The sequence below is a fragment of the Uloborus diversus genome, chromosome 8 (assembly GCF_026930045.1).
Source record: "Uloborus diversus isolate 005 chromosome 8, Udiv.v.3.1, whole genome shotgun sequence".
Taxonomy (NCBI): Eukaryota; Metazoa; Arthropoda; class Arachnida; order Araneae; family Uloboridae; genus Uloborus; species Uloborus diversus.
In genome coordinates this window covers 104,354,613-104,379,918 of record NC_072738.1, presented here as the reverse complement: position 1 = coordinate 104,379,918, position 25,306 = coordinate 104,354,613, and the positions used below count along the sequence as shown (strand labels likewise).

The following is a 25,306-nucleotide window of genomic DNA, read 5'->3' as shown; positions in this document are numbered from 1 at the left end:
GTTATGCATTGGAGTTTTCGCAACGGAAAAAAGGTAACTTCCCCTTTCTTGCACCGAGTTCTTCAGTTCTCACCTATGACTCTGCTATACTAATCTGATAGTTTTTGTGTGTCATCTTTTGTAATGTTTTTATTCTTTACCCAAAAGTTTGATTAGTTCTTTATTTCACTGATTTAAAGATACATTTTTAAAGTCAATAATTGCCTTTGTTATGTTTTTATATTTTATTCAAAAGTTTTAATTACTTCTTTATAATTTCACTGATCAAAAAATATTTCTTTATAATCAGGTTTTGCCGCAAGGTTTCAATTAAATTCTTATTTGTAACTTTTTTATTCCTTTCTTCCTTTTTTGGCAGCAATTTTTTTCAATCTCCAGCTAATTCTTCTAGTATCAAAATATTCTTAAAATAGACAAAATCCAGTTTGGTGACAGTGCAACAAATAAACCAAGACTCCCATTTACTACACGCCACTTTCCTTACATTAAATTCGATACACATATTTAAATTTTTTCATCTGTCTTTCAATTATTTCTCGGATAATAAAAGCAAATTCCAAAGTATTATTTGACACGGCTTGTTATTATTTCTCCCTAGTGAAATTTGTCAGTGTGTTTGTTCTTAAGGACAACGTAGAAATTAAAATGCAACACTTTTCACATGCCGGTTCTACTCAAAAAAGAGGAAATTTCATGATAAGGCAACAACAATTCAGAAACTCCAATTCTATTTTGTTATCTTCATATACCTTATGCTATTCCTGATTTTTCTCACATACTTGCACAGCATTTTGTTCTTTAACTCATAGGAAAATCTTAAATGACACCGTAAACGGGGACAATTTTGCAAAGTTGGGATTCTTTGCCGGTCTTTGTAAACGATGACATTTAACGTTCCACAGTTCCAGAACTAGCTCTAGATGAGTCTTCGGGCAATGAAAACACTACCACATCTCTTAGCTGGTTTTGGAACGTAGAAGAGCGCCAAATGTCATCGTTTTCAAAAACCGGCAAAGAAGTCTCACTCGGCAAAGTTGTTTCGGATGACAGTATTTCATAATGTCAGTACTTCGAAATTCACTACGTTACTTGTTTTAAGAAAACGTCGTCTTAGTTTTACTAAATTATAATTAATCTCTAAATTTATTTTCGTTAGAAATATGTGCTATTTAATTATAGCCCGTTGAAAATTTTCAAATTAAAAAATATAAATTTGCATTTGACTAACCACCTCACATTTTATCCTCCAACATTGCATTATATCTATTACAAATAGTGGGTAACCCTGCATTTTTCACAAAAAACAAGTCAATTCAGTGTATTCGGTGTGCGAAGTTTTCCAACAAGTGAATACGATGTGAAGCCTCTAAAACTCTTAAAAGAAACACACAAGAAAAATAAAACTATATTCTTGCAATCGCTGCTTATCAAAGACACAAAGTATTTGTTCTTATTTTGGGATTTTTGTCCTTAAATATTCTTCTGTGAAAAATCTCAAAAATCGAAAAATAAATAAATTTAATTAAATAAAATTAAATATTTAGCACGTTTTAAATATTAAGTGATACAATTAGTCAATTTCTTTTTTAAGCTCCATACGAGTATTGTATTTATATGACATTCTTTGAAATAACAAAACTATTGAAGTTCATCTACAATTAAAAAATATGAATAATTATTATGAATTACTATGGATGATTATTTGTGGTAAATAATGTAAGTGTAATTCATGTCTAAGTGTTTCTTCGGAGAAAGTTATTGTGTACATAAATTGATCAAAATCTTAAGAAAAACGTAAGTTAAGCTGTTAGTTTTGCATCAATCAACACTCATATTGCTCTAAAAACCAGCCTTAGCAAAATTTTGTGCTTTTTTTTCCTTTCATTTTTTGCTGCCGCTAAAAAAAATCTATGGCATATAGTTCTCAGTTCCGCCCCCCCCCCCCCACCTCCCACTTTTCAATCCCAATCACCGCCTCTGCCTAAGTTTAATAAAGAATGGTAGTGAATAAAGTTCGACGGTGGTCTTTGATTGTTTATAATTAATGAAATTAAATATCTTTAAACAATTGCTAACTTTCACTCACTCCCGTCTTAATATCCAATGTGTAACCACAATTTCAATGAATGTTTCAATTCTTTTTAGAGCAACAAGGCCATTTACTTTTCTATGGTAGTATGGTAGTTAGTCTGTTAATGGAATTGCCCTTATGTAAACACTTTATTACAAAGTTTTTATTAAACAGACATAAAATTTAAAATTCTCGGGAAAAAACTACTGGAAACGCTGGACTCTTTTTTTTTTTTTTTGCAAATCAATTAACCAATTATTACAATACTTTTGTTGAAATATAAGATCTAGCGATGGGAATGATCGAGAAAAAACTAGTAATGTAGGGAAAAAAAGAATTTTCGGTTTTCTTAGAAGAAGTTTATTTTCACTTGGGAAAAAATTTAAATTGGGTCGATATTTAGCACGAAATTATTTCGAACCCCGGGGGTTTGCACTTCAGTGCGTTTTTAAAATGAATTTTAAATTAGTTTTTCAAGCTAAAATTTCACAAAAGATTTTACATCGTTCAAAAGAACTTTTTTTCTGCACGAGATGAAGTTAGTTCTCATTTTCTCAATTAATTAGAACAGCTGAGGTATAAGAGTTTGTAATTTAGTGAAAAACGTAATTTAGATCAAATTCAATTCAAGTACGGAGCTGAATAGCAAAATGTTACTGGAGACCATGAATTTGAAATGACTTTTTAAACGTACAAAAAGCCCGTTCTGCTATGCTTAGAAGCCCTTAACACCTGTAGCTCTAAAATTTGGTACAAGTTAGTTTGGGCCCAACAAGAAGAGTGCCCTTCGATTTTATTTTTATTTATTTATTTATTTATTTTTGTGATTATTTTCATCAGGTTCTTTTTTTTTTCCGGGTAGAAGTGGGACTTTAATACTGTTCGAGAAAAAATGAGCTCTTTACTTAAATTCCGTTTTTATTACGGGAGGGGAGCAGGAGTTTCATTTTGTTCTAAACGTAACGCGCATTTTAATAAAGTTATTCCAAACAGACGATTTAACTTTTAACAAGGAAACTCTCGTGGATTGGTGAGCGTCAACGAGCAGGGGGGGAGGGTGCTAGTACTTTAAAAAATTTAATAAATGCTGCCATTTACATCAAGATAATTAAATCAGAATGCTTTTAATAGAGTTCACTAGTTTAAAATAGTTTTTGAAAAAAAAAATATTTTTATGCATTTTGTTTTAGCAGCGTACCCGATCGGGGTACATCTGGAATTAAACTACAAAATACTCCGTGTAGAATGTTACTCAATTACTTTATTTGAATGAGCAAATACTAAAAACGCAACTTTGTTAGCCTGAAAGTAACGTTCCACATCATGAATTATTCCGCAGTGATGAGTAAAATTCACACAAACACTGCTAGTGCAATAGCTAAAGAATAATAAAACTAAACCATCTGGGAGAAAGGGCAAATTACGAAAGGAATTTTCATTTTCAGTAAACATGTCATGTAATTAAATTTTACAAATATACCCATGTTTTCAACTCCGAAACAAAGCTAATGAGTTAATAGTTAAGAAGAACACAAAAAAAAAATGTTAAACTTTATACATGTAACGTACTTTCGGCAACATAGTCATGGACTTCTAATTATTCCAGTTGGTAGTTATTCGCGTTTTAATTTACAGTTGGTTTTCAGAATAATATTCCTCATTACGCATTTCTGTAAACATTCACAGGTGAATACAATATAAAAAATATTTTTCAGCAAGAACAAAAGGTTCTTAATACAAAGGGTTCTTATACAAATGTGATCCTTAACATCTGTTGTACAAATAATATAACAGTTTTCTGTTAACAAAAATGATATAAAGTAACTGCAAACTTCCCACGATAATTTTACGATCTAGCGAACTAAATAAATAGTTAGATAAAACAATTTAAAGTAGCTTTGCACAAAAGGAAAATTTTAATAATGTTCATCGCAGAAAAAAAAACAAACACAACGTCATGTTAGAAAACGTTTCATTTTGTTTTCGCGTTGAATAAATTTCTCTTACTGGGTTTCTTATGGCTTATTACGCTTATTAGTTTTCTATATATTCTTTTTCTATTTAACTGGCTTATTATTCTTATTAGTTTTCTGTACGTTATTTTTAACTGTTTAAGTATGTATTAATTTGAACTGGGATAGGTGTGACACAGGAGCAAGTGTGGCTAGGTCTATAAGTTTTTAAAATGGTTCTTCACAGTAATGCTGAAAGAAATTTTATTCAAAACAAGTTATTTGTTTAATTTTTAAAATTGAAGACAGTTTATTTTGGGACTTAAAATTTGCACTGCTAAAAAATTCAAAAATCGAATTCGAAGCTATTTTACTCAAATTTTAGATTATTCGGCTAAAGTTTGGATCTTGCAGTAAAGAAAAAAAAGAGAGAGAGAGAGATCTTTTACAAATGCAGTGTAAATAATTATATTTTTAACTTGTGTGATAACATGATACAATACTGCGATACGACATGTACCCCAGTAAAACTAAGTAAGGTGTAATTGTAGAACTGCATTTTTTTGTAGTTGGTACTATAGATACTTTTTTGTCAACATATTGAAAATGCATATCTTCACCTCCTAAATCATAATAAATATCGACATGCTTGCGTTTGGAAGAAATAAACAATGAGATTAAATAAAAAGACAAAGACTAAAACTCATTAATAAAGCTAAAACTGAATTCGTACTCAAAGAAGATATTTCTTTCATTTCGTTTGAAAATATTTTAGATTTCTTTCCAAATCCAATTAAAACGTTTCCTGATATAAAAGCAAGGCACCAATTTAATGGTGCTGTAAATGTATGAGGTTCTTGTTTTCTAAAAACGTTTAACTATTGTTCAATTTTTGAGGACTTAACAACACCTACATCTGCCGTTTTCTTTTCTTTTTTTTCCCGGAAAAAGTGGAGTGATAATTTATTAGAAAATCTTATACGACAATACACAAAGTTTTAACACGAAGTTAAAAACAAAAACATGATGTAACAAACAAATTTAAACATTTGAGGAGATAATTCTTTCCATAAGTGTGATTTTTTTTTTTTTTAAATAAGCGTTTCAAATCCTGAAAAGAGGTTTTAAGACCAAGTATATTTTGGGGGATCAACTCATGTTTCATTTATTTTCTTCACTGAGTTTTGTAAGTTATTTCGACATCCTGATAGTAAAACCAAAGTATACTTATTTCTAATTTCTAAGATTTAGTTTGATTGGATTTGACGCTAGTTTGACACAAATGAAATCACTTTCAAACGAAGATTTCACTTTAACCAGCAAGTGAAACTCTTCCAAGTTGGTTGAACCAGCAGTTTGATGATAAGTGCAACAGCAGTTGGAGCTAACACCTGAGGGAGATCAAACCTCCAGCATACCAATCAAACAATTTCGACTTAGCTAAGTGAAGGTGCAGAAAGGGTACGAATAAAATAGTCTTCGAGATCCCATCTTAATCCTCAGAGTATAAAGCAATTGTATGCTAATCGAAGTATGTCTTATTAGGGATTGGCACGCGTATGAAGAAAACACGGCATAAGCTGATAATGACCGAATTGGATGAAAGCAGAAAGAAGATTACCTCAAGGTGGCAAAGCAGGATGTCTTCGCGCTATCTAGACTCCAGTATCTTTGGTGAACATTTTGTTACCAATTTAAAGCTTTGTGAGGTACTTAGTGGCAAAACACTTACTTGTGCTGAGAGAAAATGAAACTATATTGAACAGAATTTAAAGGACAGTTAAATCGAAAAATCTTTTTGTTTTGACGGGCCCATTTTTACAAGGTTTTGTTAAATGTGTATTTTGTGAGCATTTTTCAAACTTTGAAGTTGATACCGATTTTGAAAATTTATCCTAATCAGACGCATGTGGATCTCGTTCTAAACAAATGTATGATTCAAACCTGGTACATATGTTAAGACCAAAATAATAAATTTAAAAAAATAGGAAAATGCTAGTTCATATTTTTACTACCAAGTTTATCAATTGCAACTCTCAACGCCAAGTTGCTGCAATGGATAGAGGAATATCTTTCTCGCTTCTGTTGAACGAGTTATAATGAGCTTTGAACACGTGATTCAAGCACAAAGTTAGCTAAGTAATCAAGCACGGCACAATGCTAGGGATAAATAAGTATGCTTTCAACATGGGTGTCGCATAAACATTGCGAAGTGGAATGATGTTTTACGAATTTTACACTATTTCGCGTACAAAAATGGTGATGATACACGTTGGTTCAATAGTAAAGAAAACAAATAAAATATAAGAACAATTGTAATAAATAAATAAGCAGCTCTCATTAATCGTTTGAAAAAAAAAGTTAATTTCGATTCATTTAGTTTCATTTAATATAACTATACAACTAACTATACAAACGTAATTCTTGCATTTCTGTAAAAAGTCCATTCACAAAAAGTGAATCTGGTCAAGAAAACAGAGACAGACCCACGAAGTTTACTAGCGTAGGCACAAACACAGCAATAAATCAGACGTAATGGAGCGATTAATTTTTCTGCGTCTTGCAAGGAGATGTATTAAGCGCATTTTCCGCTGATCATATGTCCAGATAATTCCGCTTTAAGACATAGGAAACAGCAACTTCGGCTATGTTGCTCGTCTTGAACCACTAGATGAAGCAACATGACAAATCGGGGCTCTGGAGACTTAATTTCCGTTTCATGAAAAGTGATCGAGAATCGATTACCAGAAGTTGTTCAGAGCATAGCAGCCTTTTTAAGACTCATTTTGCCAGCTATGTTTAGATAATTTAACAGATGGAATAAATATTCTTAAAAATCAAACAACAATATAATTGCACCGCAGATCTCGCTCAGAGTATTAGATTGAATGAAATAGCCAAAAGAAGAAGGCCACAATCATCACCATATGCAAAGCAATGAAATAACTTTGCAAGAGAGGTATTAGTGTTAGCCATTTATGAACGCCTTTAAATCTATCTTTCATGATGATGTTAGGAGAAAAGACAGAGTGCGATGGCTACCCTCAGAATTATTATTTTTATGCTGAAGTTTTAAAAACGCAATGTTAGGCAAAAGTTTAAACGTTAGAAGAGGAACTGAGTGCTCTTCATCGGAAAGTTTTTGAAATTGAATGCCTAAATATGCATTGTCAGGATATGTTTGGTGATTTTTATGGAATAAAGCATGACTCTCTCTGTGTAGTAACAAGTGTTAAGGCACAAGACGGGTACAGCAAGACTTTGCAAATCCATCACGTAAACGGTGAATTTGCGTATTTTGTGGCGAATGCCTGGAAACACGGTTTAATTTACATGGAAGCACACAAATTCTCAGCTGCTGTGCTTCTTTTTATTAGCACCCTTTCATAACGGGAGCTTTTCTAGTAATAGTAAGGAATGATTAAAAGATAAAGGTTGTAGAATTAGGAAATACTTCAGAGGATGAAAAGGTCTAATTCTAATAGTTGATCAATTCATTGGGTATTGATTCACTTCACCTGTTTTTAAGGCAGCAATGAAACTTTAACATAACAGTTATTCTAAAATACCCTTAATTATTGGCATCGATTTCGGAAATTAAACTTTACCTCAAAATTCTGAGGCACCCCGAATTTAAATTTTTAAGAGTGGGGATTTCTTCAATTTACCGAGTAATTCTTTGAATTTTACAAAATGATAAAATACGAGTATGAACACATACATATATCAAATAAAAAAAGACATTAAACGTTATAATTTCAACAAAAAAAAGTTTTAAAAAAGGCAATCTCATAAAAATGCAGCCACCAAAATCTGCAAAATCGTCAGAAAAAAACTGCCGAATAAGAAAATTTTTGGTAGGTGACCTTCAGACAGTCTATATCATCAAAAATGTGTAATCCAGATTTAAATTCATTATTGTCTGATTTCTGACGATTTCAAGTATTAAAACAGTCCAAAATTATATGAAACGCGAAAAGACAATTTTTCACCTAACAGACAAGGCAACAGTATGTTATATTTTAGACAGCAATTCAATCAAGAATGACCAAAACTATTAACATTGTAGTAAGATATGTTGAAAGTTCCAATAAAGTTTTAACACGTTTAAGAGTTTCACACAATAATTTTATTACAGAACATTCAAACAACAAAAATCCGAGTTCAATTTGTAACTAAATTTCACGACGTATTTGACGAATAGAGCGGTTTAACACTACAAAAGACTGAATTTTATCAAAAGCAATGCTTAACACATTGACATTTATGTCCTCTGAGGTCTACGCGCTGTTTATCTTACATGAACTGAACGTGACCACTAAAACCAAAGACAGCATCCATGTTAAAATAACGATTAGTTCCATTATGCATACCAAAATCTAACCTTCCCAAAAAGAAAGCCATTAGTCGCCATAAAGTTCAACAGCCGAAGACCACAACTTGACCAAATAAATTAAGCTTAATGGGGCGATTAATTTTCGCCAAGACCACTAAGTATAGCATTGGCGCATTCATTATCGCGACATCTTATGAGAGATACTTACTTGAACTGACTGGAAATTGAAAGCAATGCCACACTGCAGTGTTCAATAAATGCTATCTTCACGTTGTGGCATCGGAAGTTCGATTTTGATTTGCATCAAGGGGTCCACGTGTAATGAATATTTATTTTGGGCATGCGTGCGCCCATCATTACTTCCGTTTCGACTCATATGCAATTCAGATTCCTTATTGACTAACATCAAGTTAAATGGGACTAACATGTTGAAAAAGTGATGTCAGAGAACAATCGATTCGAATGTACTTGGCCAATCATTTCAGGCGATGGTTACGTGCAGCAAAAACAATAAATATTGGCAATTCTAATCTAATCTAAGCTAAAAGGTTTATGTTAGTTTCTCATATAACTGTTCTAAATTATTTCAAAATAGAGCAGGTTGTACGTGAAAGGCAGTTGGAAAAAGTCACAGGAAGATGATGAAAATTCATGACTTTATCCTGATAAAAGTATAAATAAGGATTCCGACCAAAAAGTATTTTAAAAATTCTTTTTTTTTTCCTTGAAAAAATACAGAGCTAGGTGATGCGTATTATTTTGATTGAACTGATTATTGTCTATTATTTTCATGTGATCTGATGCACTTCTTGTTCAAATAAGCACCAAGAACAAAAGGGGTGTAAGTGCCAAAAACTAAAATTTGAAGATAACTAGTAAATAATAGAAAAAAAGCTAATACGGCAAGAGATAGAATAAGTAGCCAAACAATTGATAAAAGCAAGGTGTAAAAAGGGGAAAACTGACATTTTTTGTCTCAAAAATTCGTTTTTATTTTATTTTTAATTGATACTATTCTAGTGAGTTATTTTCATATGCAGTTGAACTTGCTTAGTGCGACCACGGTTAGTACGAAATCACAACTAAGACGAACATTTTGTTCATTAAGTTTGGTTGGCTAATTAATTACATTAAAAATATCCCTCACAATACGTGTGGAGAAATGAACGTCTAGGCGAAAACGAACAAAAATTTCTGAGACCTCTCCTAAAAGTTTGTGTGAATGAATACTGTTATTTTCCTTCTTATTTTTCATAACATTATGTAGCGGTAGAAGTCTTATTATGTATCAAGAAGAGATCATTACATATTTTGCATTCAGAATAAAGCCCCTACACTTGCTTTCCAGTGGAAATTTCAATGTGCTTGGAAATAAAACTACTATCTATCTTCCATCGTGGATTACAACATGTCTTTGATTAATCTTTCTTTTTCAATATTTTTCAAAAACATTAAAAATTTTTAATTTCAATTTTTCAGAATACACTTATAAATAAATTACCCTGCGAGCATTAACAACAATAATAGTAGTAACTCTTTTTTAAATATTTCTAAACAATTGATCATTTTTTTACAATATCTAAATTTACGGTTGTTACAAGTAACGGCTAAGACGAAAGATGTTTTTGATTTTTGACATTTCGTATTAACCGATTTCAACTGTAATTTGATCCACTGCTAGATAGAACAATTGATACACCAAGAAACAAAAGGGTGCAAATGCAAAAAAAAAAAATACATTATAATAATAAATGAATAAATGAATATTTGGGGTACAATAGGTAGGAGAAAATCTCATCAGCTTTGGGAAAAGAGATGGTACAAGTAGCCCTGTCGTACAACATGATTAAAAAAAAACTTTTCAATGAAGACTTTAGATAATGATTCGAACGCATGCATTTTTCTCAAAACTTGAAGGAATTCACTTACATCCCTTTGCTTCTCGTTGCCTCAACTGTACAATACACTTTAACTAAAGAAAACTGTTCATGCGGAAATGTAAGATGGAAATTAAAGACTGTCTTACTATGTTAAGATGATTTGATTTACGATCACGATCTGAACAAACGAATGTTTAATTCATTTGGAATAGATAGCGTACATTTTACGCTAAAAAAGTCGTTTTCCTAATAAGATTTCATTCATTTTTATAAAACAAAAAGAAGAAGAAACAATGAATAAGAGGAAAAAAATCAATTTCCTTTTAGTTATGAATAGGCAGAATAAATTTTCGATCCAGAAACCAATTATTACCCGGTGTCGCCGTGACACAACGCGAAACTTCTTTATCGATGAATCGCATCGTAATTAGCGGCCATCGCCATCGAAACGTAAATGAAATAAAATTCGATCATCGAGCTAGGCCATGCTCATTATCAAAAAATGCAATCGGAATATGAGAAAGTATTCGAGAGGGTTGGGTTGCAGATAATGGATAGGGCTGGTCGTAAAACTGACTAGACGTTTTGTTGGTGGAGAATCCCAACAGTTCCAGGCTTCATACTTACAAAATGGACATGTTATTTTTTTTTTCCTCGCTCAAATGCCGTGTCATATGATACTGCTTTTGTTTTCACCTTCGAATCTGTATTAGGTAAAGAAAACCAGTTGATACAAAAACATTGGAAAGTTTCGTCGTTTATAATTTCCCTAACTTCGCGCTTTTTTATGCAGTTTGCATATTTTATTATTTTTCTTTTCAAAAAGTATCATGCATTATTTAGATCTCTGTTACATGACATAAATATGTATTAAAAATAGCACCTTCTTTAAGATCGAAGTTTTAAGCTAAAAGAAAACCTCCCTTCATACAGTACATTCAACTACGTAACATTTCGCCATTTGTAGCAATTATAGGTGCACATTCGAAAAAACTATTTTTTTCCTGAAAAAAAAATGCGAAAAATTCTTTTTGTCACTAAGCAGTGGCGGATTTACCATTTTGCAACTGTCGCAATTGCATACTAAGCGGCTTCGAAGGGGTTTGAAACATGCACATAATAAATGCTTTGCATAGTTCTGTGACAGACAAAGGGGTCTCGGAAAATGCATTGCGACGGGTCCCCAAACCTGTAAATGTGTTATTGTCAATAAGGTTTATTTAAAGCTCTGTATGTTATTAAATTGGTTGAGGGACATATTTGACACACTAACATATCACATATTAAGCACATAAAAAGTTACTTAACAAAAAAAATACCATCTCAAAAAGAGGGGGGAGGGGATAAATAGATTAATTAAAGGTCTCAGTGCCTGAAAATTAATCTACTATCATTCGCTCTATGTACGCAAATTTTTATATTACGCAATAAGGTAGGGGAGATTGTTGTTCCTTGGGAAATATACACATATTTCAATTTTTAACGTCAATTATTAAAATCAAATTTAAAATCTAAAAGTTGCATTAAAATACCCCAACATATTTCACTGCAATATTTTGTTTAAATTCACACAGTTGGAAAATAAAATATTGCCAGCCATTTAAAGCAAAAATTCCAAACTGTCCCAAGGTACAAAATCCTATTGTACCTAGGGACACAGTCTGTTGTACTATGGGAACCCGTCATGATTCAGGAAACAGCTACATACTTGAACCAATTTTGCACCAAAAAACAAAAAGAAAAAAAAATCATGGTAATGAATTAAATTATGAATAATAAATAATGATCTAATGAATTATTATCTAACATTAAATGTGTTTAAAAGACTACATCATATAAGATCATTTGTCCATGCTCCTAAACATATCTTAATCATCAAGAACCATGCATAACGTGTCCTGAGGTACAATATGTTTGGCTGTCCCGAGGTACAATCACCAAGTGGTTTGAGAAAAGCCAAAATGATGAGGAATCTAGAGGTACTATCACATTTTCTCATGGCCAAAATATTTAAAGTACTTCTCTTTTTTTACAAAATAAAATTCAATTGATTAGTTTCACAAATACAAAGACAGAAAATGAAATAAAAAGGAAGGACATATTTACTTTGTAGTCATGAAATTTTCTTTCCCTCGAAAAATCAGCAATTTAACTATTTTGATGCTGATTGTTACTTGGGCAACATTTAGTAGTGAAAGTTATTATTGCAGCAGTTATTATTGCAAAAGGCTGCTAAAAATAGGTTCTTAGAAATTGGCAGTGTCCCACGGTACAAGTTTCTCAAGTTACAACCCTCTCCCCTACTCCTTTCTCAAAACATAAAAACATTAACCAAGAAATGACTTGTACTCTCAAAAATATCACCCATTACATATGCACTGGATAGCATCAACTTCGAAGAATATAAACATTTGGAATCGTATTAGCAGCCATCAAAAGTTCTTTGATCTCTAAAGTTTATTAATAACATAAATTTTAGGTAACAAAAAAACAAAATTCTTTATTGAAGGTACTTTCTTTTCATTTCGTTTTGTTTTGTTTTCCCAATGACCAGACAGAAATGTTACACAGAGCTAAAGAGTTATAGACACAGGTCTCAAACAGTAGAAACAAGTAAAAGAAGACCGAATCATTCCCTAATGATCAATACTGCCTCCCAATATCTTACATTTTTTGAGAGACCACGAAGAGCCCTTACAACAAAGCTGATGCTCTCTATCAGTTATTTCTCCAGGCTTACAAAGTGAATAATCATCTGGTGCAATTGATTAAGTGTAATACCCATATGGTACAGATACCGAACGTAATGTTAATGAGGTTTTTGACCCTAAAGGGTGAAAGGAATTTGGCTAACCTCTATGGCCATCCTCTTATTCAAAGATTTACCTATGTCATCTTTTAAAATTACACTAATGATGTTGAAAGTCGATTTTTAGCAACAACCCCAACACAACTAAAACGATTTCCACACTTCCCAAAGTTTGCACTGTATGACCCATACGAACCCAGTGACGGAAAGTTCAGCTCCGATAACCACATAATGATATCTCACATTTGCATACCTGATGCAGATTAAAAAGTTTATATCAAACACAGATTGTGTTACACGATAAGAAAAATTCTTCCCGAGTAAAAGAATCTGCGATTGATTGAACCCCATAGGTTCCCCAAATGTTCTAATCTCTTCACAATGCGGTAATTTACGAGGCATTATCAAGAGCCCCATCAGGTAATTCTATCTGGGGAATAAATCATCTTACCCCATCTCGTGTGGCAAAACAGTTCGTTCACCCTAGATAGCCATCCCGAACACATTTGTATACGAATGCGACCCTAATGAAACTGAAACTCATACGAGGTAGATAAATTAAATTTCTGCTGATACGGATCTCAATGACTATGAATTGATTAAATCTGATGAAAAGTCGACATCCATTGATTGGATGATTTGTATTCAGCTCTGGAGCATTGGATAAAGATGGCATTGACGACGGGCTGTTCCTGTCAGGCGGAAGTTTAGGTGCGGTGTAAGGGAAGTGTCGTTATCATTTATTTATTTTTATTTTTTATGAAACATAAAAGAAATTAATTTGGAGTACGGAGGAGTTGATTTAATGATGAAAAAATCAAAGCGAACATTCACATTTTAAAAGTGAATGGCAGATAAAAACTGCAAAGGAATTCGAATTGCTAAATGTATGCTTGGTAGTTTCGAAGAGAAACTAAATTAATTGTTTCTGATATTGAAGGAAAAAAAAAAGGAATTTAACAAAAGTCTTTTTTTCCCACAAAAGTTTTAATTATGGACTCAAACTGGAGGTATCTACAAGAAAGGCGGAAAAAAGGAACAATTCACATATCTGTCACTAAAAAATATGTATGAATGACAATAACCTTTCCTGTTTTGTTGTCATTTGGGGGATCATAAACTCTTTGACTGTCTCCGATTGTCGTTCTACCAGTATTGCAATGAAAAACAGAAAAAAAAAGAAAAAAAAAACGCATTAGCGGAAAAAACTGGAGTTGTTGACGCCTACTTTTGCGGCTACACGCTTCACTTTATAAATTTAAACTAAACATAATTAAATACACAATTTGGATAAACACTGCTAATGTAGCGTTTAAAAACAATAGGATACGTGCATTAATTTAAAAAGATACAAGGCACAAAGAAAGATCAATGCTTTAACCCCTGATCTACGGTTTTAATGTAGATAGACTTTCATCCAAATGGAATAAGTTTCATCAGTTTAAACTAACTATAAGTAAATACACAATATGGAAAAACTATGCTATTGTAACATTTAAAAACAAAACGACACGTGCATACATTTCAAAAGATAAAAGGCTCGAAGAAAGATCAATGTCGAATTATTTTTCAATAGAGCGAAAGTTAACGCTTCAACCCCAAATCTGCGGTTTTAATGTAAGCTTTCATGCAAATGGAATGCGTTTTATAAAACAAGCTCTTGATGGTGTTGGTGCAATTTGGTTCTTCGACTTTACTATCAAGATCGCCAACAGTCACGACTGCAATCGCCACTGATAGGTTGCTGAGGAGTTCAGATATGTTGGAACAAAAGATTCCACCATCTTTTGATAGAACTTTCTCCTCATGAATCATTGAAAGGGCATCGATTTGATATAATATAGGAAGAACGATAATGGCATAAAATTCGCTCGATTTTTCGAAGGTCAATGATACAACTTCTGCCAGTGATAAAAACGATGGTTCGTTTCATATACGAAACAGAAACAATTTGCGTCGCTAATTACTATGACAAGCAAAAAGTAGGGGAAAAAAAACTTTTAAACTGATGACTTGAACTGAGCTCCCCTCCCCTTCCCTCGAATGTGGTTATTTGCAGTGTCTCAAAAGATTAAAATTCAGAAGTCTATGCTTGCTGAAGTTCGGCCTTTAAATTAATTTCCAAACTTTATTAACAGTTAACTGACTAGCTACAGCGCCCGGCTTTGCACGATCCACCTCCAAAAATAAAAGTTATGTCAAGTGACGCGAGTTCAACAATCAAGTTTGAACGGAAAAAAAAATCAGTAAAATTTTAAGGCAGATTTTAGAAATTTAACCAAAAAGTAAACATTTTAAATTCTCCGATTACAGGAGAAGCCTTTAAAACAAAAGCCAAATTTTATTTCTTCATATTCGAGCAAAAAATGGCAACAGATCTTTTGTCTCAATTATTTTCTTCACGCTCATAGAGAGGCCCCGTCTATGTTAAAAAGGAGATGAAATTGAAGCCGGAATTATGGGATGCAGCGGTGTAATGATGGGCGGGGTTATGAAAACATGATCGCTTCGCGAGAATAGTTTTCAGCAATCTTGCAAAGGTAGAAAGTAGTTGGCTGATTGGTTTAAATTTTAATTCATGTTTTAATGCAATTTCAAAAACGTGCTTTATAAACTTGCAAACAATATCTAAGTTTAAATTAACAACTAATTGAGATTCAGTTAATGGAATGTTTTGAATTTAGATGTATTTCAAGATACTTAGCAAGAAGCTAAGGATCTTGGGATACAGCGGTGCAACTTTCGGTTTCAATTTCTTAATATAGCGGAGTCTCTCTATGTAATTTCTTTACTCTATGTTCACCCCCCCCCCCCGCTATAAATTTTAATAAAAGCATCGTTGCGGAAAGTTGTGATGAAGCACTGAATAACAAGTTGAATGGAGGAAAGCCTTCAAAAATTAGAAATTTTATGTCGAAATCTAGGTGTCATAATTAATAGTTTTTAATTGATATGTCTCCGCTAATTAATATCGGAGGATTATGTTAAATAACCAAACATAAAGACGGGAAAATTACGAATCCATCGATACCTGGTTCGATGGTTCGTTCGCTGGCGTTCGAGAGAAGTAACTCGGACATACGCAGTCGCATCGGTACATACGCTCAGTTTTTAATTATATAAGATAATTACTATAATTCATGTTGGTTTTTGGAACAAGGAAAAAGCTTGTTCCAACCAAACCATAGAGTAAAGAAATTTACATAGAGAGGCCTCGTCTGTGGTAAAAAAGGAGATGAGGTTGAAGCCGGAATTATGGGATACATCGACGCAATAACGGACATGTTATAATAGGATAACATTAAACATTTTATGATAACATGGTCGCTTCGCAAGAATGGAAAGAATGGATTATTTAACAAGAAACTAAGGATCTTGGGATACAGCGGTGCAACTTCCGGCTTCAATTTCTTAGTAGAGCGGGACCTCTCTATTCTCTATCTAGTTTCTTCACTCTATGAACCAAACCGACAGGACAGAGCAAGCATAGCAAAAGCTTCGAAAAATTAAGGTTTTTCAATGTCACAATAATATTTGACGAATATATATATTCCATTTGATTGAAAAATACTTGACCAAACTACTAGAGTCATTCAGGGTAACTGAGTACTTCCGATGAACATAGCGCTACTTCAAATGTTTTAGTGCATTTGACTTTAAGAAAGAAAAAAAAATCGAAGGCCCAATGCTGCACTCATCTAGCAAGGTTATGAAATAAGTTTCCTACTCTCTAGCTTACAAGATTGTCAGCAATATTGCACATAACTAATTTCATCATTTTATAATTCGAAAGTTATTGCTTGAAGTTGTTAAAAGGGCTCTTCCTCCCTTGTTATATTCTACACATTACAATTGAACCTCGGTTACCCGGCTCTCGTTTATCCGGGTCTCTGGATTATCCGAGTCTCCGGATTATCTGGATCAAAATTTGTAGCTTTTTCACACATAAAAAATGCATTTTTAAATATGGGTCATTCTTCAAAAAGTGTAACTTTTCTGTCACACGTCTTTTACAGTAAAAATTAAGGAATGTCTGTTGCTGATGCTGATGCACATCTGCAACGACTTCCATTTAAATAGCCCTAAAATAATGATTTGTAAACAAATATTGAACGTTTGAATACGTAAGAGAGAGAGAAAGGTGCGTGCTGATTAGATTTTTATTTAAAAAAATTTTGAAAAAAAAAAAAAACTAGAACCGACTTTAAAATTGTTCTAAATGAAAAATAATTTTATTCTTTGATCACCATTCAGACTACTTTTAAACATAAGTTTTGATGTCGGCTCAAAAACAATAGATTAAATGACGCGTCGTTTCTAAATATTTCGTTTATCAAAAAAAAAACACTCAAACTTACAAAAAATTTTAGATTTTACTCTGTGATGAAAAAATTAAATGTTTATTTATTATTTTTGTTTTCTCGGCCGTCCCCAACCCCCGCGTTGTGGAGTCTGCGGGGATGAAGTTCGTTTAAAATATGTACACCTTATCACAGTTCAAAACCCTAAATGAAGCGAAATATTTATAGTATAACTAATCGCAAAAATGTTTTTGTTTTGAAAATAAATTTAAAGATTAAATGCTGTTTTGAATATATAAATTATTTAATGTTATTGGTATTATATTGTATTATTAAACTCACCTTTCGTTAGGAGATTGCGTTATGTTGCGACGACCATCCATCTTCCGTTAGTTTCATTACTTTTTCTACTATCACTTAACGCTTTAAGCTGTGACCCAAAGAGTAAAGAAACAAAATTTCCTCGACCATGCGCGCTTCTGTCGTATGCGCGAACGAAAGGAATGCCAGACGAGAGTTCCGCCGTTACGCTCGTTATGTCACAAATCGGTTTACCGTCCCATAAGAAGTTATCACTTTAAAAAGTACTAAAATTGGAATGGGGCAATTTGAAATAGCGAAATTGTTGCTGAAAGTTTACCCCGAATGACTGTACCTCTAATAACGTTCACACATCTCTCAGTCTCAGATATATAATAGCCAATGATCGAGTAACGCTCCTGACGTCATCAACAATGAAACTCGAGGCCACGGCATGATAATTTGATAATGAGTTTTGGTAATGTTTAGCATGAAGGCAAAGGCTTTATTATGACAAGGCTGAACTGGAGCCGGTCACTTAACTAGTTTACTGGTAGGACTGTGTCATTTCAGGGGAATGAAGAAACGAAAAAGTAGTCAACAATGAACGATATCTACTGGAGTTTAGGGTTAATCCACTGGAGTTGGGGTTAAAATTTCAACTATAAAAATATCACCAAACAGGCAAGTGCTTCGTTCAAGTGTAGAAGCAATTTTCACCCGTCATATCTTGACGGGCAATTTTCCAGTAAAAAGTATAATTATCCAAGTGCTTGAATTTTTTCGCAGTTCAAAGGTCGACGATTTCACTAACAATTGTGCGCAGATATCTTCATTATAATTTCTTTTTTTTTTATCAGTTACTCCTTGTCGGATGCTTCTGGTGAAAGAACGAAAATTAGAATTACACGCAGAACATGTTGGAACCTCGCAATCAAAACCGTAACGATGTTCGCAACTTAACACTTCCCCTATGAAAATTACACACGAAAATTGAACAAAAGAGTGATTATATCCATACATCAAGGATCGTGGTGCCGAACCGATTTAGAACTTGGGACGACGCCATTTTAAACCACAGATTCGAATTTTATGAGCTGAACAAATGCTCATAGTCGCTCCGGCAGAGTTCAAAAAAAAAAAACCCTACACAAATATTCTTTTTTGTTTTCATGTAATCGAAATCTATTTTACAGTCTTATTTCACATCAGAGCTATACAGTAGGTATGTAATGGAATCCTAATTGTTACATAGAATATTTTTCGTAATTATGATCTTGTTATTAAATAATAATACGGCGCACTTAAGAATTGTTGATGATGCACAGCGAGAAAGAAAACTTGTGTAATATCATTTAATCTTAACCCTTCCCAATCCTCTTCTCTTTCTCTTTCTATTTTTATAGGGGGGGGGGGGTTCAAAAAAACTTTTTTTTCAGCTAGAGTCCAGGACACCTCTTATTTATTTTAGACTCACTAATAGTAGTATGCTGAAATTTTAGCTTCTCACTCAAATTTTAAGAGGGTGCTCAATGACTCCTCATTTTAACATTAGCCGTACCATAGAAAATGTCATAAACTTAGAAACATTTAATTTCCTCAGCTGTTTTTTTTTTATAAATAATTAATTTATTGCAGTGTATATGCATATCACTCGTGTATATTATAATATGTAGCGGCGCTTCTTCAGTTCAAGATATTTTTAACCCCCTCTCCATACTTATGAAGTTGATCGGAGGGGGTTGAGCACCTTCTTTCAGTTGAAATAGGAAGCTAAATTTTTTCCAGTATATTGCTATCCACAAGTCTAAAAATATTGAGGGGTGTCTAGTTATCTAGGAGAATCTTTTTTTTACATGGATTTTTGAACCACCTTAAAGGGGGGGGGATCGGGTGGCAGTAATAATTCTTTCACTTTTATAACAAGACAAAGAGGCAACGACAAGTTAAGATATTGAAAAGAGTTTAAGTTGAAATATAGTTCCTTAACGCTTGGAGAACAAATTTTAGTTTGAAAAGACTGGAGACAACTCTAAAAAGAATCAATCACCAATATTACTCCCTAGCAGAATGATGAAGTTTTATCAATAAAAAAACTAGCACCTTTTTGACCATAAAAAATTCTAAAAAGAAAGAAATAAAGAAAAACGGGTTTCATTTTCAAAAGGGCTCAGTAATAATACCTAAATAATTTTTAAGATGGACCAGTGGTTGCTCTTAACTTCAAAAAGAAATCTGACTAAACTTATATTCTTAAAGGGATAGAGAGAAGTCATAAAGACACAGTTATTTCAAAGAAAAATGCATTAGTAAAATACTGATTGAATTTAGATTCTAAGTAGATTAGTCGCAAATTTTACTTTTCATAAGTGCGAGAAAATAAAGGAGAGATATTTAAAGCAAGGGGGCAGTAACAGTGGTTGATTTCTGAAATTGGTCGATAGCAATACTTAATTTTTCAAAGAGTTAAAGCAAATTATTTCCTAAAAGGAATGACCGAGTTTTGCTTTAAAAATGAGCCAGGAAAAAATTTAACTTTTGGCAGAGGCGATAGCTTAAAACTTTATCAAAGAGAATGTAATGTACCGACAATTTCGAAGAAGGCTTTATACTAGCATTACTCTTCCTCCATCACAAAACAGCAGGGTAAAACTCAGTTTGAATAAAGTATGTTTATTTTCAAAAGTAATATTCACCCCCCCCCCCCCCTCTCTCTTGTTGAAAGAATTTCTGCCTGACGGATTGCAGGCTGTGGTTATCATTTTTACCCGACTGCGCGTGCGTGACGCAAAGGTGGGTAATGTGCTTATCAGTCTATGTATGTATTAGTGATGTTACGGATATCCGTATCCGTATCCGCGGATATCCGAGGGAAAATAAAGATCTGTATCCGTATCCGTTACTTTTTGACGGATCTTAAACGGATCTTTTTTATTCTAAAAATTTTTAAATATTTGAATAAAAGACTATTACATTCCGTTTCAATTAGGTTGTATTCCCTATTTAAATTATAAGGTATCATTTCCGAGGTCAATTTGTACCCCCTTTGCAAAAAGGAAAGGGAAATAAGTTTTAAAAGTGTGTATCAGTGTGTCTTTTTGTGGCACCGTAGCTCCTAAACAGATGAACCGATTTTGATAGTTCATTTTTCGTTCAAAAAGTGACTTGATCGAAAGTGTTCTTAGCTTGGCCTCGTTTTTGTAGAACTTTAATTACCGGAGATATTAATTAAAAACCGATTTAACGTTTTTCACAATTATGGTAGTAAAAATTTACCCGTACGTTAAAAATGAATAACGAACAACGAACTGAATAATTTAACGAAATGAATAATTGAAAGAACGAAGTTTTCTGCGTTTGATATTTGTTTGGAACTTACAACTTATATACAGTAGGAGCTATAATCTTGTTAAGTAAATTTTAAATGCAATTCTAAGCCTTTATACGCGTGATTGGTAGCGATTTCATAGTCGGAAGATAAGGATAAAAAGATCAATGATTTAAAATTTTTACCTGCTGTCAGCTCATATTTCTTAACAAATGTGTGTTCTGACCCGCGAAATTCATCTTCGGTCGGCTCTCTGGGACACGTTTTGTTTTTTTAATTTTTAATTTAATATTAGTTTTTGTTATTGATTTGGGGTTTCTGTTATTCTTTATTTTTGTTTTTCTCGGCATCCTTTTAAAAAAAAGTGAGAATAAATTCTCTATTTACTGTTTGTAAAGGTGTTCCCGGCTCTGTATTTCGTCGGTCGGAGAAGTTTGGTGGAATGGGTCAGCGCTGCATTTATGCTGAAATAAAATGGGAAAAATTATTTCTAGTCTGTCCAGTAGCAACTTTACACTCTTGCTCCTGTATCCTACATCTACCGAGTAAGCTAGAAATAATTTTTCACATTCCATCTAAGCATTAATGCAGCGCTGACCCATTCCTTCCAACTCTCCCTCAATTTTAACGAAGATTTCTTTAAAGGGAAATCATAGTCTTGATTATATCTTTGCCGTAGTTGACATTTTTTGAAAAACTGCCATTATTCTGACGGGAATACCTTCCGTAACAAATTTTACACTTGGATAGTTGAATTGAATAAAAAACATTTTAAGATCCGTATCCGTATCCGCGGATCTTGACGCAAATGATCCGGATCCGTATCCGCGGATCTACTTTTTTAACGATCCGGCACATCACTAGTATGTATGTCCGTTTCTATGTAGCGTTCTACAGGCTAAACGCCTTGGCCAATTTTGTTAATTCTTACGTCAATCGATTTGTCTTAACCTTGGGAGTGCCACTAAACACATGACAGTAATCAAAATTCACCATATCAACAACCAGTTGCCATATTTTGTCAGTTTGGGATCGGCGCACGTTGGGTGTTGCACATTGTGTCGCACGCTACTTGCGTTTGACAAATGCAGGTAGTTTTCGCTGCCTGAAATTTTTTGTTTACTAAGTCTACTAATTGGGGTCTCATTGGCCGAGTGGTCTAAGCGATTGCTTCTCTCACTTGAGGCGGTGGGTCAAGACACCCTCGCTTCGGGTGTACTTTCCCCTCTTTCTGATGTAAATTCCTTCATGTGTTCTTTATATGTATTCTGTACTTCAATAAAAAATATATTATGCGTAACGAAGGCAAGACACTCAGATTGTAGTCCTCATCAAAATAAACCCGTGCAATAAGCACCAAAAGAAAGAGAGTCTACTAATTCAATTTTCATCTCTAACATGTTGCATTTGTTTTTGCCTTGATTCAATAGACTGAGTTTCGCGACGTTTACTTTCTTGAGAGGCTTTTTTAGTTTTGCGAGAAAGATTTGACAGACGACGTTTCCGATTTCGTATCATCATGAGTTATACAGACTGTTTATATAGCTGTGCTGTGGTTGACTTAAGTTCGCGCATTTTTGCCGAAGGTCAAGCACATGTAACCTTAAGCCGAGTTAGGTCCCTAGAGGAACTAATTATCAGTAGTTTAGACCACCGTAAGTTACTTAATAAACCTCACGATAGAAACAAACTATCCCAATGAAATGACAAGGTTGCAAAATGTACCGTCTTATAATCATAACTACTAAATCAATGAAAATTAACTGAAAAGTAAAATAAAAATATATTAAATAAAAACAAAAAACCCGACTGCGTATAAAGCAAAAAAACTAAAAAGAAAAATGTATAAGCCCAGTAGTTTAGAATGTTATTAAGTACTACTGAATAACTCACCGTTGAAATAGTTTTATAACCGTATACACAGATAAGACAAATCAGAAATTCAAAAGCAGAATAGAGGGCCAACAGTCGGGGCCCATTCAAATTTTACGGGCTTCTTTGAATCAGAAAGGAATGGGCCTCGACTGTTGATCCTTCTATTCTGCTTTTGAATTTATGATGTCTTATCTGTGTACGGTTATAAAACTATTTCAACGGTGTAGTTATTCAGTAGTACTTAATAACATTCTAAACTACTGGGCTTATAAATTTTTCTTTTCAGTTTTTTTTTTTTTTTTTTTGGTTTTTACGCAGTCGGGTTTTTTGTTTTTATTTAATAATTTTTTATTACGGGATGAGAACAAATTCGGTTAAGGCAGTGGCGCAGCGAAGAGGGAGTCAAAAATCAAGAGCAAGGCCCGTCGGGGGGGGGGGGGGCAGGAAGAGCAATGACTCAATTTGAGAAGTCAACGTATTCATATAAAATTGGCCGACTGTGATTTTAGATTTTTTTTTTTCAATTAATTTGCATTGAATTTATAATTTCTGTTCCCGCCCATCTGGATAAAATCGTAATGACGGGATTTCCCAGTGCAGTCGGTTTTAACGTAGATGGGAATCTTAATAAGGTAGTTTATATACACCTTCGAACTGTTAGGTTCAACCCCCCTTCCCCACTCCCTTTACCAAAGAAGTAAAATTCTAGCTGCATGAGTAAGTTGAAGAATTGTCATGGAAAAACTGAGCTTTTAAAAATTAAGCAACAACGCCCTCAGAATGACTAAGTCAATTTCAACAGAAACTTTTTAAAGCTTATGCATCAACTATGATGCATCATCTTCCCCCCTAAGGGGGTTGAGACAAGTTTCCACCTTAACAACTTTTTAGTCAACAGACCTACGCAATTTTCAGGTAGGGGAAGCAGACGTAGATTCAAGACTTTTTTTTACAACAACACCATTTTTTTTTCAAACTTATTACATTGTTCCTTCAACTTCTAAGTTCTTTTACTTTTAATAATATGCTATTGGTAAACTTCAAGTATTTAATTAGCATTCTGCTAAGATAATAAAAATAAACAAATGAATAAGTAAAAATCGTGGTATCATAGACCGTGCTCATTGGAATATTGATTCAATTACGTCCGGTTGACTTTTGGGTAAAGGAGTCGGAATCGGACTGGTTTTGGGGCAAAGAAGTCAGAGTTGGAAAATTTAGAAAAAAATGACTCGGAGTCTTCTCATTTTCCTTACGGATTCCGCAGTCCTGATTTTGAGGCATATATTTAAAACTCAAGTATGAAAATACATACGAAAATAATATATTTGCGTACTCGGAAATCTTGAACTTAAGTTGTTAAGTAGTAGAATGTGTACAAAAAAAATCATTCACAAGCTTTGAAAGAATGTTTTTCAGCTCTACTGAACTTATTTTCTGGAGAAGAAATCACCCCAAATTTACTTAGGTCCGAAATGGAATCTTAAATCTTCTACTAGGTTCAGCACTAGCACCAGACAAGATTCGATGAACCGAACTAGCAACCGACAGCGTCTGATAAAGCAAACGTGATGACCGGTGGGTATGCATGTAGTAATGGCCCACCGAAAACAGGTGTAGTCAGTAATTAGAATAATGACGAATTTTCCAAACGTCCAACATCATTTGCTGCGGCAGATTTGATTGAAGAGATCTCATGGGGATGCAATTACGGCAGGGTGTGGAATTCGAAATGAACCAGTCAATTCTATCTGGATGAATGATTGAAGATCAGCCACAGAAGGCCCACTTGAAATTGGAAAAAAGAATAAGCTCATTTACAGTAGATTGATTCATCTCAAAAGATGTTATACAAAAGACATACATGCATTTTCTTTGAACCAGTAAAATATTTCTGGTTCCGAAACCAGAAAGTTTCCGTAATTTCTAGGAAATGACAGAATGAAGCTATTAAGTTGGAGACTCCCATCAGTCCCAAAACTATCACTGTTTTAATGCTTTATCCGTTTTAACTTTCGTTATTTTCCTTCCGAGTATTATTTTCGAATATGACTAAATACAAGCTCATTGGTTCATCTCAAGCGATGTTTCACATTAGACATAATGCCACTTTCTTCGAACCATTAAAACTTTTTACGTTAAAAACAAGAAATTTTCTAGCAGAACCAGAAACGCAGATGCCATTCAGTTGTATCAATCTGCTACGCACAGTTTTTGTAATTTCTAGAAAATTCTTGCATGAAGCTACAGAGTTGAAGACTCCAGTCCCGAAACTACCACCGATATTATGCTTTTATTCCATTTAACTTTCGTTCTTTTCTCTCACAGTATTAGTTTGAAATATGATACTGATTTCTGACCGATCTCAAACGTTGTTATACATAAGACATACTTTCCATTTTCTTTGAATCAGTAAAATATTTCAAGCTCCAAAACAAGGAACCTTCCTGCACA

The 25,306-nt window shown here is 33.5% G+C and overlaps 2 protein-coding genes across 2 annotated transcripts in view; one reads left to right on the top strand and one right to left on the bottom strand.

Annotated features, from left to right (window-relative positions):
• LOC129228054 (rab3 GTPase-activating protein catalytic subunit-like) overlaps positions 1 to 25,306 on the bottom strand; it is a 388,943-nt gene that overhangs the window by 257,385 nt on the left and 106,252 nt on the right. The window lies entirely within an intron of this gene.
• The window catches only part of LOC129228055 (leucine-rich repeat neuronal protein 1-like), a 93,153-nt gene that overhangs the window by 955 nt on the left and 66,892 nt on the right, over positions 1 to 25,306 (top strand). The gene's annotated exons all lie outside the window — the stretch shown is intronic.